Here is a 17,478-nt window from a genome sequence, read left to right as displayed (position 1 = left end):
ATCCATTCCAAATATAACAGTTTGCACCCCCAAACCCCCCAAATTGCCCATCCATCCCACTCCCTCCCCTTTCCCCCTTGAGAACCCCAGGTCTGCTCTTCTTGGCCATGATCTGTTACTGTTTTTTGTTTGTTTGTTATTTTTAGATAGGATCTTCTGTTCCATATTTTCAATTTCACAAATAAATGGTATATGGTAATTGCCTTTTTCTTTCTAGCTTACTTCACTTAGTGTGACAGTCTCTAGATCTGTCCATGTTGTTGCAAATGGCATTAGTTTGTCTTTTTTATGGCTGAGTAATATTCCATTGTATATATGTACCACATCTTCTTAATCCATTCATCTATCAATGAACATTTAGGTTTTTTCCATATCTTGGCTATTCCATTACTTCTTGAAGCAAGATTCTGTAGTACTCATATATTGTTACGTAATTTAAAGAAATGAATGAAGTGGGAAAGTCAATTAGCAAGTGAAAGGGTTGGCTCAGAACCTGGTCAAACTTGGGTCAGCATCTTCTTAAGCTTCAAGTGTCTCAATACTAGAGCACAGGCAGGCCTACTGCTTACAGGCAACACAGAACAATCCACCAATTGATTATATCCGGTCTTGCAATGCTATCAAATTATCTCCTGTCTATAAAAGGAAGGAATCATGGTATATACTTCTTTCGAAGATTCCATAAAAACTTAGCACAGTGCCAGGGACTAACAGAATAGACGGAAGAACAGAAAGATGCATAGGGGAAAAAAAAGGAAAGAATTTAAAAGACTGCGGAAACATACACAAAACCACTACCCAAAAGAGCCTCTACAAAACCCAAGGGTCTGGAAGTTCTCTTGTGGTGCAACAGAATCTGGCATTATCACTGCTGTGGCACAGGTTCAATCCCTGGCCTGGGACTGTCCGCAGGCTACAGGCTTGGCCAAAAAGAAAACAAAAACAAAACCCAAAAAACCCAAGGATCCAAAGGCTAAAAAACAACCACATCACAAGGCCATCTTCTACTCAAATATTCTGTAAATTCAACAAGTGATATGCTTATACATTGTTATCAGAAACACCTAAGGCTATAAAAATGCAAACATCAACTCTGTTTAAACATTGTCACTGAAGTACACACTAGCAATCAATTACTCAGTTTATTGCAGGTTAATTACTGCTATGACAAGTGCTTCTTTAACTTGAACTACTTAACATGTGGTTAGTAAATAGTGGTATGATGTCATTATAATGCAGACGTTGTGTTAACTCAACTTGATCTTTTCCCAGCTCACTCATTTTTTTAAATGTTTGGAGACAAGCTTTCTCACAGTTAAAGCAATACACAAAGAGCTTTAAAAAAAAAAAAGCTACGAATTCACAGAAATCCCTTCGTTTAATAAATAGTGAATGTCTATGGTTTCCACTATGTAGAACTATCTGATGATACTGGGAGTACAGTTGAAATACATTTCCTCAATTTAAAAACTTAGAGATCAGTGAAAAAGGTTCTACACTGAATCATAGTTTGAATTTTTATCCAAATGAACTAAAAACCTCTATCTCAAATAAAGGAGCATGAACAGGACTTTAAAGGGTTCCAAGAACTGACTATGATGCTAGGTACAAATGCTGTAGGAGATGAAGCTTTTTAAGTATTTCTTGGTTTTGTTTTGTTAGAGCTCATAAAGTTCCATAGATTTTGAAGGCCCTACTCAATCCTATTTCTCTTATAAAATATATTAATTTTAGCATGTGGTTTTTCAGAACAAGAAGCCAATTATGACATTATAGCAGAAATAACCATTGGATCTGGTCCATCTGGATAAAGAAGAAAATAATGAAAAGCTACTTAAAGACAGGATTCTAGTAAAGGAGATATCCTCATTTGCTTCTTTGAGGCTATCTCCATGGCAGACTGATACAACCTTCTCAAGTTGCTCAGACTAAGGCATAATGCATAAAAAGACTATCAAATTTCTCTTGCTTACCTATGACTCTGACCAAAGTTTGTTCTAGACCTTCAGCTCCTTTACTGTTTTTGGTAAGTCTGAAATTATTCCAAAATGAAAGATCATAAGTTAAAAGTTTAAAAATATATTTCTTAATCTTAATATTTAAAGTCAGTGATCACACACACCATTAGCCTTTCTTTTTCAAATGCAATATGTATTGAATTCACTGGATGAGATTCCAGAATCTCTACTCTTCTTATAGCTCCCCTTTAAAAAAACCCTCATTTGTTAATATATATGTTACAAGGAATGCACATAATATTACACTGTAGATTGTATTATACTTTTCATTTTCTATAACCAAGTCACTACACATACATTAATGCAAACTAGAGGTCATTTTTAAAAGCAGATGCATCATACCGTTGGGGCCTAATTCAGTTTGTGATCAACCAGAACTTTAGCATTTATCTTTATTAAGTCAAATTAGATCTTCCGTATTATAATTGTGCAATTGATTTTTTTAAGCAAAATGCAGAATTACTTTTTTGTTTTACCACCGCATGTGGAAGTTCCCAGGCCAGGGACCAAACCTACGCCACAGAAGAGACCTGGGTTGCTGCAGTGACAACTCCAGATCCTTAACCCACTGTGCTACAAGAGAACTCTTGGAATTATCTTTTTTCTGTGATTATTTTTACCCTTTTGGTTTCTGCTCACATTTTACACTGGTAAGGGTATAGGTTAGATTATTTTGAATTACAATTCTATCAATCATTCACTCACCATGTACTGAATATCTACAATCTGGTTGCAGTGCACTACAAATTAAGAGTATAAAAAATTTGCCCTGAAGCAATCATATCTGATTAGAAGGTTAAGCAGCAGGGAAAATCTTAATAAAGGGATTAAATTTAGGCAGGATCTTTAAGACCAGGTGGCATCTGAATAGTAAGAAATAACACAGAATAATGGTTATGATCTTTGAACCTAACAAACAAGAGTATAAATCCTAATCCCACCAATTAGTTTTGTTACCATGGGGAAGTCTTTGAAATTCAATTTACTCACTGATAAAATGCCTAACTAGATAGAACTGTTTTAAATATTAAATAAGATACTGAATACTAAATACTTAAGCAGTAGCCTTTTCATCAAATGGTGCCAGAAAAATTGGATATCTGGATGCAAGAGAATGAAGCTGAACCCTTATCACATATAAAAAATTAACTCAAAATGGGATCAAAGGCTTAAAGGTAAGAGCTAAAATTATACAACTTTTAAAAGAAAGCATAGGGGAAATTTTTCATGACATGGAATTTGGCAATTACTTCTTGGACATGACATCAAAAGCACAGGCAACACAAGAAAAAAAGATAAATGTGGACTTCATCAAAATGTAAAACTTCTGTGCATCGAAGGATACTATCACGAGAGTAAAGACACAAATCATATATCTGGCACGGGATTAACATCCAGGATATATCAAAAGCTCCTATAACTCAACAACAAAAACCAACCTCCTCCCCAAACAGGCAAACGATCTGAATAGACATTTCTCCAAAGAACATATACAGATGGCCGACAAGTACATGAAAAGATCTTCAACGTCACCAATCATTCAGAGAAATGCAAATCAAAGCCACAATAGGATACCACTTCTTACCCACTATGACTATCATTAAAAAAAAAACAACAAAAAAACCTAAATAAACGCTGGTGAAACTGTGGAGAAATTAGAACCCTTGTTCATTGCTTGTGGGCATGTAAAATGGTACAGCCACAGTGGAAAAGAGTCTGGCTATTTCTCAGAAAGTTATGTCTAGAATACCCTATGATCCAGTACTTCTACTTCTAGGTATATCCCCAAAGAATTGAAAGCAGGGGCTCAAACTTGTTTACCAGTGTCTATAGCAGCATTACAGTTGACCCCTGAACAAGGGGAGGGAGGGTGTGGTTAGAAACCCGGACCCTCTGTGCAGGTGAAAATCCATATACAACTTTATTCAGCCCCCACATCTGCAGATTCAACCAACTGTAGATCATGTAATTTAAAAATAGTTACTATTTTAAAATACCTGTGCATAAATGGACCTATGCAGTTCAAACCTGTGTTGTTCAAGGGTTAACTGTATTTAAAATAGCCAAAAATTTATCAACAGATAAATGTATATATTCCACAAAATGTGATGTATACATAAAACAGAGTATTATTCAGTCATAAAACAGAATTCTGAGGAGTTCTACAACACAGATTAACCTTGAAGCTTAAATGAAATAAGCAAGAGGAAAGGTAAATATTATATGATTCCATTTATATGAGGTACCTGGAATAGGCAAGTTCTTAGAGACAGAAAATAGATTAAAGGTTATCAGGACCTGAGAGAGGAGGGAATGGTGAGTGATTTTTTTTTTTTTTTAATGCAAGCAGTTTCCTTTTGAGATGATGAAAAAGTTCTAGACATGAATAGCGTTAATAGTTACACAACCTTGTGAATATACTTAGTGCCAATGAATTGTACACTAAAAATGGTTCAAATTGGTAAGTTTATGTTATGTGTATTTTACACAATTTTATAAAGAGCAGTTAGCATAAATCACATAAACGTACTCATATGAGAGTACTTTGGGAGGCAGAAGAAATTTCGGACACAGTTAATAGTAGGAGCAAAGTTACTGAGGTAAAAAGAATATATATGAGAAAAAAAAAACCCTGAAATGATACAGATTAAAATGTCAAAACTGCTTTTCTTTAGGTTTTTAAAATTTCTTTTTTCTTTGCTTTTATATAAATTTTTTAATAAAAATTATTTAAAGAACAACCCCTTATATAGGTAAGAACAGTATATTAGAAACAGGCTGTTTGTAATAGAAACTCAACATACTGAATGACTTTTAAAATGACAGAGGTCTATTTTTCTCATATAAAAGAAGTACAGAAGTGGGCATCCAAGGAAGTTATGGTGGCTCCACGGCCACAAGGACCCAGGCCCCTACCATCTCTTTGCTCCTGGTGTCTCAAGGTCACTTCTAATCACAAAACGTCTGCTGCAACAGCTACTAACATCTCATCTACATTCCAGTGAGCAGAAAGGAGGGAGAAACAAGGACAGAATGACAAACTGCCCTTTAAGGATTTCCTTCTCTAGAAGCCCAGCCCTATGTCTTCTGTTCATTGGCCCCCATCATCTGTAAAGAATTCTGGTAGATACCTGTCAGAAATTTTAACTCAGACATCCAATAATATAGGGTTATGCTACTAAAGAGAAAAATGGATAGGTGACTGGTAGTCTACCACAGACACTTAACAGAATTTTTCATATAACTAAAATTTCAACTTTGATCTCTTCTATTTGGAGTTATTTCTAAAAAGCATAAAATCTAATAAAAAGATATGTATGTATAAGCCTTTAGGACTTACAATTTTGCATTAAAAATTACATTTTAATAAATATAAAAGCCAAAACATAGTGAGATCAAATTCTGAGAGCAAAGATGTAACAGCAGAAATAACCTTATATATACAAGTAACATACAAATGTGTATGTATGTGTACATTTGTATGGGAGAGAACAATCTGAAAACTATTAAATGCTCAGATACTTCACAAATCACAATTTAGGTTCCTTACAGCATAATCCAAAGAGTTAGTAGTAATGCATCCTCTCTCATTCCTAAAGTTGGTATTTATATATATATTTTTTTCCTTGATCAGTCTGGCTATCAGTTTATCAATTTTGCCAATCTTTTCAAAGGGCAAACTTCTGGTTTCACTGATTTTTCTCTTTCCATTTTATATTTCATTTGTTTCTCTAATCTTAGGGTATCCTTCCTTTTTGCTTTGAGTTTAGTTTGCACTTTTTCCCCTCCAAGCGCTGTAAGATTATTGAATTGAAATCTGGTCTTTGTTCATAGAGGTATTTGAAGGTATAAATGCCACCTAAGTATTGCTTTAACTGCATCACATAAATGCTGATATGCTCTGTTTTTGTTTTCATTCAGTTGAGAATATTTCCTAATTTCCCTTGTGATTTTCTTCTTTAACCCATGGGTTATTCAGAAATGTATTAAGTTCCGAAAATTGGGAACTTTCCCATACTTTTACATTCAACCAATTTGTGAATATAAAGTAAGTCTCTTGTAAAAAGCACATAGTTGAATATAGTTGGATCTTTTTTCTTCTTTTCTTTTTTAAATCCATCCTGATATTATCTGCCTTTTTTCTGGCATGCCTAATCCAGTTATATTTAATTTAGTTACTGATATGGTCAGATTTACATCTGCCATTTTGCTGTTTTCTGTATACCTCTAGCTATGCCTAGTGTTCCATTTTACTTCCTTTGTGAGAATTTTTATTATATAAAATTTTTACTTATTTTCTTGGTGGCTGTCTAAGGATTGCAATATCTTATCATGATCTAGTTCAGATTAATACTAAATTTATTCTGGAAAAATGTAAAAACATTGCTCTATGATAGCTCCATTTTTTCCCCCATCTTTATGCTATCATTATCATATACAGTTATCTCTACATGTTATAAGCTCAACAACAGAGTTTTATAGTCTTATCTGGAAGATTAGACTTAAGATGGAATAGTTTGATTCACTGAAATAATTATTAAAAATTATGTGGCAATATTTTCAAATAAAAAATAAACACATGGTATTTTTAGCATAAAATTAGAATTTATGTGGGTATATATTAGCAATGTTTCAGGACTCTAAATGAAATACTCATTCCTAAATAAAACAATTCCACCAATCCACAATTCAAACTGTTCTCATCTGTTCCTGTTACTGTCTCACCCTTGTTCATATACATAATTCCTACAAAATTATAAATTGAATGTGAATAAACTTGCTATCCCACTTTTTTCACTTGTTTTTCCATGATGCCATGTACTTTTCACTTAGATTGTTATTAATAATTATGTATCACACAAAGAACATATTATAATTTACTCAAATAATCTCCTACTATTAGAATCTGATTGTCTCCAATTCTTTACTACTATGAGTATACTATAGGAAGAAAGCATGAATGAATAAATATGAAAAACAGGCTCTGTTATCAGAATTTCATAACATACTCTAGATAGCTGTGCATATTCTATTTTATCATAAAAACAAAGGTTAGAAACATTATGGCAGAGAACTACTGCAGAGACAGAAAACTGTTATCCATATTAAAGAAAAGCAACAATGATTGTAAGTGATATTTTTTTTAAAAAGATCATTATATCACTGTTTTCATTCACATTAGTATTTTTAAAGACTTCCCTTAGATTAACAACACAATATTAAAGGTATATAATAATTATAAAATAAATGTCTTCAAACTGTCTGTAAACTGATACTTAAATCCTATGAATCTAAAATGAAAAGACTCTTTTATCTTGTGTTGTAAGTCTGAATACTCATTTCCTTAAAATAAACCATTTAAAATACATTCCAAATATGCACTCTATAAACTACTTGAACCATTGATTGAGGATCACTTAATTCCAGAGTTCTCTTGTGGCTCAGCAGGTTAAGGATCCGGTGTTGTCACTGCAGCAGCCTGGGTCACTGCTGTGGTGCAGGTTCAATCCCTGCCCCCAGAACTCCCACATGCCTTGGGTGCAGCCAAAAGACAAGAAAAAAAAGATCACTTAATTCCATGAAGCTAATATCCACTGAGGTTCTATGATTTTAGTACTGTCCATCAAGTCAACTATGAAAACATTTTTCAGTGAGGTTAACCCTCACTGTCCTATTTTTTATTTTGTGATTTCCGCCCCCCCCCCCTTTTTGGCCACCCAATGGCATACAGAGTTCCTGGGCCAGGGATTGAACCCGCATCCTGGTGCTACAGAGGTGCTGCCAATCCTGTTGCACCACAGTGGAAACTCCTATTTTGTGAACTTTGAAGACTACATGTAAGAGAACATATTATTATTCAGGTCCAGAAAAAGAGAGTCTTTTTATGTTTTTTTAATTATTTATTTATTTATTTATTTTTTGTCTTTTTGCTATTTCTTTGGGCCGCTTCCGCGGCATATGGAGGTTCCCAGGCTAGGGGTCTAATCGGAGCTGTAGCCGCCGGCCTACGCCAGAGCCACAGCAATGCAGGATCCAAGCCGCGTCTGCAACCTACACCACAGCTCACGGCAACGCCGGATCGTCAACCCACTGAGCAAGGGCAGGGATCGAACCCGCAACCTCATGGTTCCTAGTCGGATTCATTAACCACTGCGCCACGATGGGAACTCCAAGAGAGTCTTTTTAAAAGGACTGTGAGTGGTATATATTTACAAAGGATCAACATGGAATTACCTACATATATCTTAGCTTCAGAACCATTCATTTCCTCTAGCAATAGTTTTTTGGACATGTACCTGAGTTTCAATATCTATCTCCCCATTTGGCATATTTTTCCACCTAGGTTCAAGACAGTTTAAGACTCTCCTTTGGACATCACCAATGACAGGGCCAAATATATGTTACTCTGAGGTAATGGATCTACTTATTATTCAAAACCTGAGGGATCTGATTATTTTAGGAAAGTCACTTGCCTGTTTTAGCACCCAGACTTGGATCAAGTCTGAGAATAGTGGACAGATAGGAACAGGGACTGAATGATTTACTCTTCCCTTTGATGTCTAAGTAAGAGCCTCTTATACTGCTGTGAATAAGAGGCCTGACTATACTTCTGGATGATAAATAGTAAAAGGTTCTTAGATAGTAGAAAAATGGTATTAAAAATAATAGTATAAAAGAAGTACAGCTTTTAAAAATATTCTGAAGTCAAAAGCACTGCAAGCACTTGAGGGACTTCCTCTCAAACCCTACTCCAAATGTATACCAATGATAAAAATTAAAGAGAGAAAATTATAAACATCATGATCAAAACCAGTTAAGTATCTCCGTAGACAAAAACAAATGGAAGCACGTAGCAACAAACAGAGCTCAAGCTAGAGCCCAGACTCCACACCTATAAGTAGGCAGAAGAAATTCGGAGTTTGACTCCCACAGAGTAATGAGGACTAAAAGTACTTTACAAAAGGCCTGGGATCAGAGCCAGGCTTGATGCTGGAAACCAAGGGCTGAAGTGGGACTCTACCACCTGTGGAAAAAAAAATGTAAAAAGTGAGAAGGCCATTGTCCGAGGCTACAGGTTATAAAATACCAAGTATCTGAAATGTTAAGAGGCCATAGTTTTACCCCAACAGCTGAAACCAGGCCAAGCAACCTGCAGGCTTGGTATCTGGATCTGCAATGGCCTCAATATAACCTCAGGAGGGAGCCCTAAGCTGCCTATATAAGACCTACTCCTAGTCTAGGTGTCTCAGGGAAAGGAGTAAAAGCCACTGTAAAGCCCCTAGGGAGGGGTGAATAAAAAGGACAGAGAAACACCCAATCAAGATGAATCTGAAAACCAAAATTCTACCTAAAGAAACATAACATTTTAATTATGAAAGAGAAATTACCTTCACTTTAACTACCTATGTGCAATTCTTCATAAAAATCTTGAAATCTAAAACATGGCTTGAATCAGACACACAACCTGGCACAGCTAAACACACAGGTTTTGCTTAAGAGTCTATAATAACTTCTGGGTACAGTATTAATTAATCCTATGGCCATATTATCAAAGTTGGCATACCCCAAAACATCTTATTTTTTCAAAGTTCAAAAATTTCCTGTTGCTGACTTTGCTGAGCCCAGGGAATTATTTATAGTAACCTCAAATCATGCTTGGTGTAGTTCCAAGACAACTGTTAACTAGGGTGGCTTGGGTCTTTTCTAGGAGAACTGAACACATATCTAAAGACCATAAAAGCAAGTAGGCTTTTCAGCTTGCCGTATTTAAAACAAACAAAAAACACCTTTATTGAGGTATAAATGCTTTACAAAGAACTGTGGGTTGTTGTTGTTTTTAATAACTACTGTTGTGGAGAGAATCAATAATTATTTTCCATGTGCATTTTAAGGCATTTCAGAAAAATAACTCAGAGAGAATATATATTCAGGAATACTACAGAAGAAGACTACAAATAAAGTTGGAAATAGGTATAAGAATGATTTTTGGCTCTACATAAGAAAAAGATTACTTTTACCAAAATTTAACAGGTTGTTTTCATAATCCCCTCCTTGTTAGGCATGAATAAAACAGACTGGATGACCATCTTCTGGGATGGCTACAGAAGAGGTTCCCACATGAGGACATAGGTTAGATATTAGTGAGGTTGCTTCCAACTTTGAGATTCTATATAAGTTCTTTAAAGTTTTAATTTTTTTCCTCTCAGTATAGTTTTTAACCAGACAATTTAAAACAGTAATAGTTAGGTACAAGAACCACCAATATGAAGATCTACTCCTTTTCCTTATCTGCTTATGAAATTACAAAAGGCAAAGGCAAAAATATCAGCAATTAATTAATCAAACCAAAGAAAAGCAGTACTTTCAGGAGTCAAATGGAGGTAGCAGAGGTGGCAAGTGAAAAAGGGTGACTAGAATTCCTGATTGATATTACAAAGGGCCAAAAGACCGGCATGCAAGTAGAACTACACCTGGAGGTCTCTTTTTTAAATTATATAATAAGAGATATAAAATAAATGACAGTAGAGAATTCAGTGAATATTGCCTAGCTAGTAATAGATTTTATGAACGAGTTTCAGAACAAATAGGGAGAACAGGCAGCCTCAAAGTTAAAATCACAAAGTAGGAACTCTGGTGATATCTTGGTCAAATCATCATTGAAGACCTAACATATTAAGTTAGAATTATAAAATATAACATGCAAGTCAGCAAAAGTAAATGGCAATTTGGATTAAGGTGATTACCTGAAAACACCCTCGGCAGAGAGGCCTCTCTCCTGGTTGTTCAGAACCATTGTCTTGATAAGAGCAGCATGGACTACACTAACAGATGTTACAAGCCAAAGAAAAGAATGGACAAAATGCACAGAAGACTAACTAGGCAGATGATCTCTAGCACAGTTGTAACAATCTAAATAACAAAGCAAAACCACAAAACCACAATGAGTTAAAACACAAAAATAAAACCTACAAACTGCACCCCTGACAAAGTGGAAAAAGTAATCAGTGATTTTATCCCAAAATGTTTAGATATATCTCTACAACAGAGATATGTTCATCTAAGGAGCTACTATCTAATGTGGTAGCCATTAGCCATGTGTGAGCGCTTGAAATGTGTTAATGCGACTCAGAAGCCAAACTGTTTAATTGACGCCATTTATATTTAACTTTTTAAAACATACTTGATTCAGTTATTGCAAAGCTTTTAAGTATGTTTGGAAGAATCTGAGTACATGAACCTACTTGTTAGTTTGCAAGAATTTGAGTACACGTATCTACTTGTTAGCTGCACTTTCTATAAAATCTCAACACAGATCAGGTATTTTCAATCAAAATTCAGTATCCAAATTGAAGTGGCTAGTAGTACAAATTTAAAGTATCTACCAGACTTAGAAGCACAGTGCTTCTCTAAGGGATCAATGGCTTTAAAAAGTCCGTCATCTGTCAAAAATCTGAAACATATGCCAGTCAGGATTTATAAATAAAATACTACCTTATCTCCTAGTGTTGCAAAATATTACTTTAGGCTACTCAAATTTGTATGTTTATACATTCCAAAGACATTTGTATCCCCTTCACAAGAAGATTATGAGTAATTGCTAAAGTATTCCTCTGAAATTATGGTTTCAAACTATGGTTATGTTTAATGGTCATTCCATCTTCCAGAGTAAGTAATCAAGTAACTGAAGAGCACTAATTTATCAAAGACTTCTTGATTCCTTTTATATCCAGATTCTCTCACCAATATGTTAAATAATGCTCTTCATTCTATAAGAGCTAAATGAGGATCTTTACAATAGCAAGGATTGATGAGAGTAACTATACAGGACGACTCTGTTCATATACATGCACAAATTTTCCCCTGGAAGAAAAATATAACTGCATGCCTCTGCAGTGCTTTTCCAACATTTTCCATACTATGGCATTTCACAGAAAATTACATTTGTAAGACACACTGGACTTAACTGTTAGGGCCACTCAAGGGAAGACATTGCTGTCCCAGAACACTAGACTACTGCACACCAACTGGGAAGCTCAGACTCAAAAGGCCTTGCAAAAACTCTCTGACCCATATTGCATTTTCATCTGACTTATGCCTACAGTTGTGAAAATACAACCCCTCAACATTTTTAACAACAATATACAAAAAAGGCCACAAGATGGAGATATTACTCCATTACCATTTATATAGTATTTGTATTTATGCAATTTTCCCCCCGTGTACATTTCCTTGTCTGTGTGTATTTCCTACTTTCTCCCTCAGTGGTATTCTCAGCTACTGTGTTTATCCCTAACGTTCACACTGGTTCCTCTGCCACTCTGCTTTAACTAGCATTATTTCAGAAAAACTATGTAGTGAATACTTTCTGGATCCTTGTTTTTAATATTAAACACAGGTAGATAATTACAATATTTTCTTCTAGTTCAATTCTATCCCCCTTCTCTAAAACTGAGATAATTTTTATTATATAGTTTTCTTCTGTAGGTATAAATTCTTCCAAAAATTTGCTACCCACAAAGTAGTAAGTACTCTAAAAGTCACTTACTGGCATACATTCTGCTACTTTGTAAGGCTACAGATTTACTTCATGTTGCTATCCCTCCAAACCTCTCTGGAATTCTTCTTTGAGAACAGTCCTCAAACCAGTTTATGAGCCTTACTTGAAATTTACTTTCCGATCTCTTTGTCAATGCAAAATGTACTTACTCAAGCTTGCTAACCCAATTTAGTCACCAAATTTAGCTCCAAATGACTATTAGCTACAGGCAAAAATCAAATCCATCGTAAAAATTTACTATTAATGAGGATAATCTATCAAATATGCTGCAGGCTTCGAAGACAATTCAAAATAAAACATTTCGGGAGTTCCCATTGTGGTGCAGAGGAAACAATCTGACTAGGAACCATGAGGTAGCAGGTTCCATCCCTGGTCTCATTCAGTGGGTTAAGGATCCGGCGTTGCTGCGAGCTGTGGTGTAGGTCTAAGACGCGGCTCGAATCCAGCGTTGCTGTGGCTCTGGCCTAGGCCGGCAGCAACAGCTGCGATTAGACCCCTAGCCTGGGAACCTCCATATGCCACGGGTGTGGCCCTAAAAGGACAAAAGACAAAAAAACAAACAAACAAAATAAAAGTTTCAACAATGTTTTGAGAAGTGGCAGCATTGTTGCAAACCTGTGAAATTAGTTTCCACCAAAACTAATTTCAAGATCTAATTTACTCTGTTAAAATGTATATACTTACAAAGGTAGGATACAAATAGTTACATGAATTCTGTATAACTACCACAGAACTGCACAGCATGACAATCACTTGGACTTTAGAAAATATGACATATTTTATATCATTATATCATTACTATGCAATCATTTGAGCATTATATGATATACTTAACTACAAGTAACAATAATTTCCAGTCAATCTACATTATCCATAAATACATTAACTTTCTTAAATCAAATTTAATCACCAATTCTAACACAAAATACTAAAGGCAGAGAACCTAAATGCTTATCTGTTAACTACAAATGTGATAAGTGAAAATAACTGCTAATAATATTTGTATTTTTTTTTTCAAAATTCCCAAAAGAGGCTTCTTAGTAATTGGTCATGGGATAGCTTCCTTAACCTGATCCATTTTATTGGTACAAATAAAGTCTTAAGTATGGGGTAAAAATAAGAAGACTCTACAGGCATGTATATGGACCCTCCTAATAAATGACAACAACAATCTTTCTGGTCTTAACTCATTTTGGCTACTGCTCACTACACATGTTACAGTGGGGTCTCATGTGGCTTTTTAAAAGTCTTGTGCTTTCTATAACCAGGAGTTGTATGTACTCCAAAATTTAAGAAAATTATTTCCTTTTAGAACTCTGGTGTTTGCACCTAGTGGCATTTTAATACTGCTTCTTTTCCATTTTAATACCGCTGCTGATACTATGAGGCATCCTATATTTAATTCCAGATCCTAGACTCTTACCTTTAATATTTAATTCAAATTCTATTAGCTGACCATGTAGCTGCACATAGCTTTATGCCCACTGCCTCAGTGGCACTAAAATGGGCTTCTGTCTAATAATGAAACATACTGTTTTATGCACATATTCTAACCAAAAAATGTAGGTTGTGGCATGCCCTTGCTTTTCCAACTTGCCTGATTACTCACAGAGTCTAGCTGCTGGATGATGATAATCAGAAACACTTAACTGGGTAAGTGAATGAGTTCTAACCTTATTTTAGTATTAAGGCAGATGGGAATAAGATACAAACTTTAGATTAAATTTCTAATTAAGTCCTAATGACACACTTAGACAAAAATTTCAGTGAATATAAGTTTAAAAAATTTAGCCCTTAAAATGGAGTACTATGATGTTATTTAAGACATAATCTTATTTTTACCTCCATTAGGTATAGGACCTATCTTTCACAAGTAAGTGTTTTGATGAAAATAAAGGCTTCTGAAAATACATATAACTATAACTTCATTATAAAATGGTCTAGGGTCCTGCTTCACCCAATTTAGAAGTCTCTCTTTTCACTGCAACTCCTTTCCTTCCATCTCTGCACACCTCTATATAAGAATAGCTTTGGGGTTGTTTTAATTCTGGGTGGAATTAATTGACATCATTACTATCCAAATAGACCCAATAATGCCTGGCTTAGAAAAAGATTCCCAAGACCATACAGCAGCAGTCTGTGGAATAAGTAGTTCATTGGTAGAAAACACAGAGTTGAGACTGGCTTAATGTACTAGGCATTTTATCGAAGTATTTGTACTGGTGGTACAACTGCCACATATGCTCTCCTCTAAGCAACCAAGTCAAATATCTACCCTCAACTCCATCCCATCCCGTGTATCATTCCCAGCATTGAATAAAACATAACACTGTTGAAATTCACATTATACCTATTACTGGGTAAAATAGTAACTTTTACTTTTTTAGAATATAACTCTAAGAATAATTGTAATAACAAATGACAGTTCCAATTTCCCAGTTCAGCTTAGGGTGTGTGTAGGAGTAATACGACAAAAATTTCTAGGATGGCATAAAAAGAAAAAGGAAACCTTTAACTAGAAGAGGATTTCTGTTCCATCAGCACTAGATTACGTGGCAAAAGTTGCCTAATAGACTTGCTTTTCCCCATAAAACATGTCGAGGCAACCTCCACTAAACAGTGAATATGTAAGAAAAGTAAACTAATTTTATAATAATCCAATCAGATGCAAGTATGCATACCATTAGATAACTAATTATTCAGCTCTAATGCTATACATGCTATGCTATGCTTTACATCAGAAATGCAAATGACTGGAAGGATATCTACCATTGCAGACTTTGTGTATCTCTCTCTCTCTCCTAACAAATAATTTTGGATTCTACAATGAAAATAGAGGAGTGACTCTTACATGACATAGAGTTACCAGGCAATAGACTCACTGGAGAAAGAGTGAACTGTATTCAACCACCCCCACAAGCTCAGTGGAATCTACCACAAGGGTCACTGGAGAGAACTGAAAATCACAGTACCGGTTCACCAGTCAGTTATGAAAGAGATCTTCCTCTTTATTTCTAAAAAGCACCATGACACAGTCAAGAAGCCCCCATAAATGATTCTGTGTTTTTCCCATCCAAAAAACACTAAACACAAGAGCCAGGTAAATAGAGATCAAATAGCACCTTCACTGCTGAAAAGCTACTGGAGAATTTATGTATGGGAGCCAAACAGGCTTGCTGGCAATTTTTGCCCTCCCATCTTCAGTCTAGACGGAGACAGCAGCGTCAAGAGAAAGTCTGGCCAGGATAATAACTGCCTTACTGGTCTAGGCAGAGAAGAGAATGAGTCCAACTCCACATAGCTTTTTGATTGGTTTGCTCTCCCCACTCAAGCAAAGCGAACCAAAGGCAACAATACTCCACCAAGGTAACTCACTTATCCATCCAAAGATGTAAAAGATGGGTCAAAGTTTGGCAAGAGAGGTCTAAACTTTGGATGAGCATATGGGATAAGTGGGCCATAATTGTCCCTCCCTCATACAAGCTGCTATTCTGTGCATTTACGCATTCTGTGCACTGGAAATACAGACTGAAAGAGCTTTACAAATTCTGATTAAAAAGTTAAAATCCAACAATTTTGTAAGCACATGTCATTTCACAATAGTTTTATTTTTTAAACTAGGTTTCGGCATTCATTAGAATGTAAGGATGCAGTTATTTAAAAATTGACAAGAGAAAGGCACATTTACTAGCTCTATGAACAGGAATCTATAATGAGTGGCACTAAGAAAACTCCTTTGACTTCATCAGAAAGTAAACACTGCAAAATTTAAGATCACTTAGCTTATTAACAATTTCAATTCACAGATTTTTAAAAGACTATGAAATAGTTATTGTTGGCTAGAACACTGTACAAAGGATAAAGAAAGTCATGGTCCCAAAAGACACTGAGACAATATAGAATTGCCACTGACCCCACAAGAAATACAGATGTCCATGGAGCAGAAGCTGTTAAAGGAAATATAAATACTGTTGGGAACCTAGAATTTAAGTTACTAGTGAAAGATATTTCAATAACACATCTGTTTTCCCTATACTTCTCTAATATTCTACCCTGTATCCTCTGAAAAGATGCAAAATCCAAACTGGAATGCCCTGTGAACAATAAAGTCACTCTAAAAATGGATCAAGCCTCTGGTATGTCACCTGTGTACACACCACCACTAAAATCTTCTGGAATCCCTTCAAAAGCTTTTAGAACCAATTTGAAACCGAGGAATACATGGAAAGAGATTCCTTTGCTGTATGAGAGCAATAAAAGGCCATATATAAATATAATCTACTGAGTAAAAACTGTCAAGCAATTATTCACTCAGTGAAACACTGTTTGGTTTTAGTTAACCATGTTTATACTTTTTCACTTAATAAATATTTAAGTGTCTACTAGGAAGTAAATAAAGAAACTACCATTTGTCCTAGAAGTGAGGCAACTAATTTGACAAGATCATAAGCCAGTTAGCGGCCTGGTCCAAGTTCTAAAAGTCACTGATTACTCCAATTACAGATTTTAGGGAGTGACTGAGCAAACTTAGACCTGGTGGAAAAGGAGATAAAATGGATGCCACATTCTGTCACTAATCATCCCTGGCATCTAGTTCAGAGTATGGATATCTCAGAATTTTTCTTTCTTTTTTCTTTTTAGGGCCACACCTGAGGCATATGGAAGTTCCCAGGGCAGGGGTAGAACTGGAACTGCAGCTGCTGGCCTACACCACAGCCATGGCAACACTGGATTCAAGCTGCATCTGCAACCCATGCTGTAACTTGTGGCAATGCCGGATCCTCAACCTACTCAGCAAGGCCAGGGATTGAACCTGCATCCTCTCAGAGATTATGTCAGGTTCTTAATCTGCTGAGCCACAATGGGAACTTCAAGAATCTTTTGTATTAATTGTCTCCAAAT

General features: G+C 35.5%; 1 protein-coding gene across 2 annotated transcripts in view; it reads right to left on the bottom strand.

Moving 5' to 3' along the window:
* DNAJC1 (DnaJ heat shock protein family (Hsp40) member C1) overlaps positions 1-17,478 on the bottom strand; it is a 198,526-nt gene that overhangs the window by 177,203 nt on the left and 3,845 nt on the right. Inside the window, exons 1-2 of one of the 2 annotated variants that reach the window (XM_084980404.1) lie at positions 4,016-4,107; positions 1,974-2,032 (exon numbers count right to left, since the gene is read on the bottom strand). The exons of the other annotated variant lie outside the window; for it this stretch is intronic. The gene's annotated coding sequence lies outside the window, so the exon portion shown is untranslated. Of the gene's footprint in view, positions 1-1,973; positions 2,033-4,015; positions 4,108-17,478 lie in introns of those variants that run through there. 2 annotated transcript variants of the gene reach the window in all.

The sequence above is a fragment of the Sus scrofa genome, chromosome 10 (genome assembly GCF_054392235.1).
Source record: "Sus scrofa isolate SSC_HxYL_T2T_F1_AM1 chromosome 10, Sscrofa_HxYL_maternal_Yorkshire_Landrace_v2.0, whole genome shotgun sequence".
Lineage (NCBI taxonomy): Eukaryota > Metazoa > Chordata > Mammalia > Artiodactyla > Suidae > Sus > Sus scrofa.
This window is presented reverse-complemented; position numbering and strand designations above follow the sequence as displayed.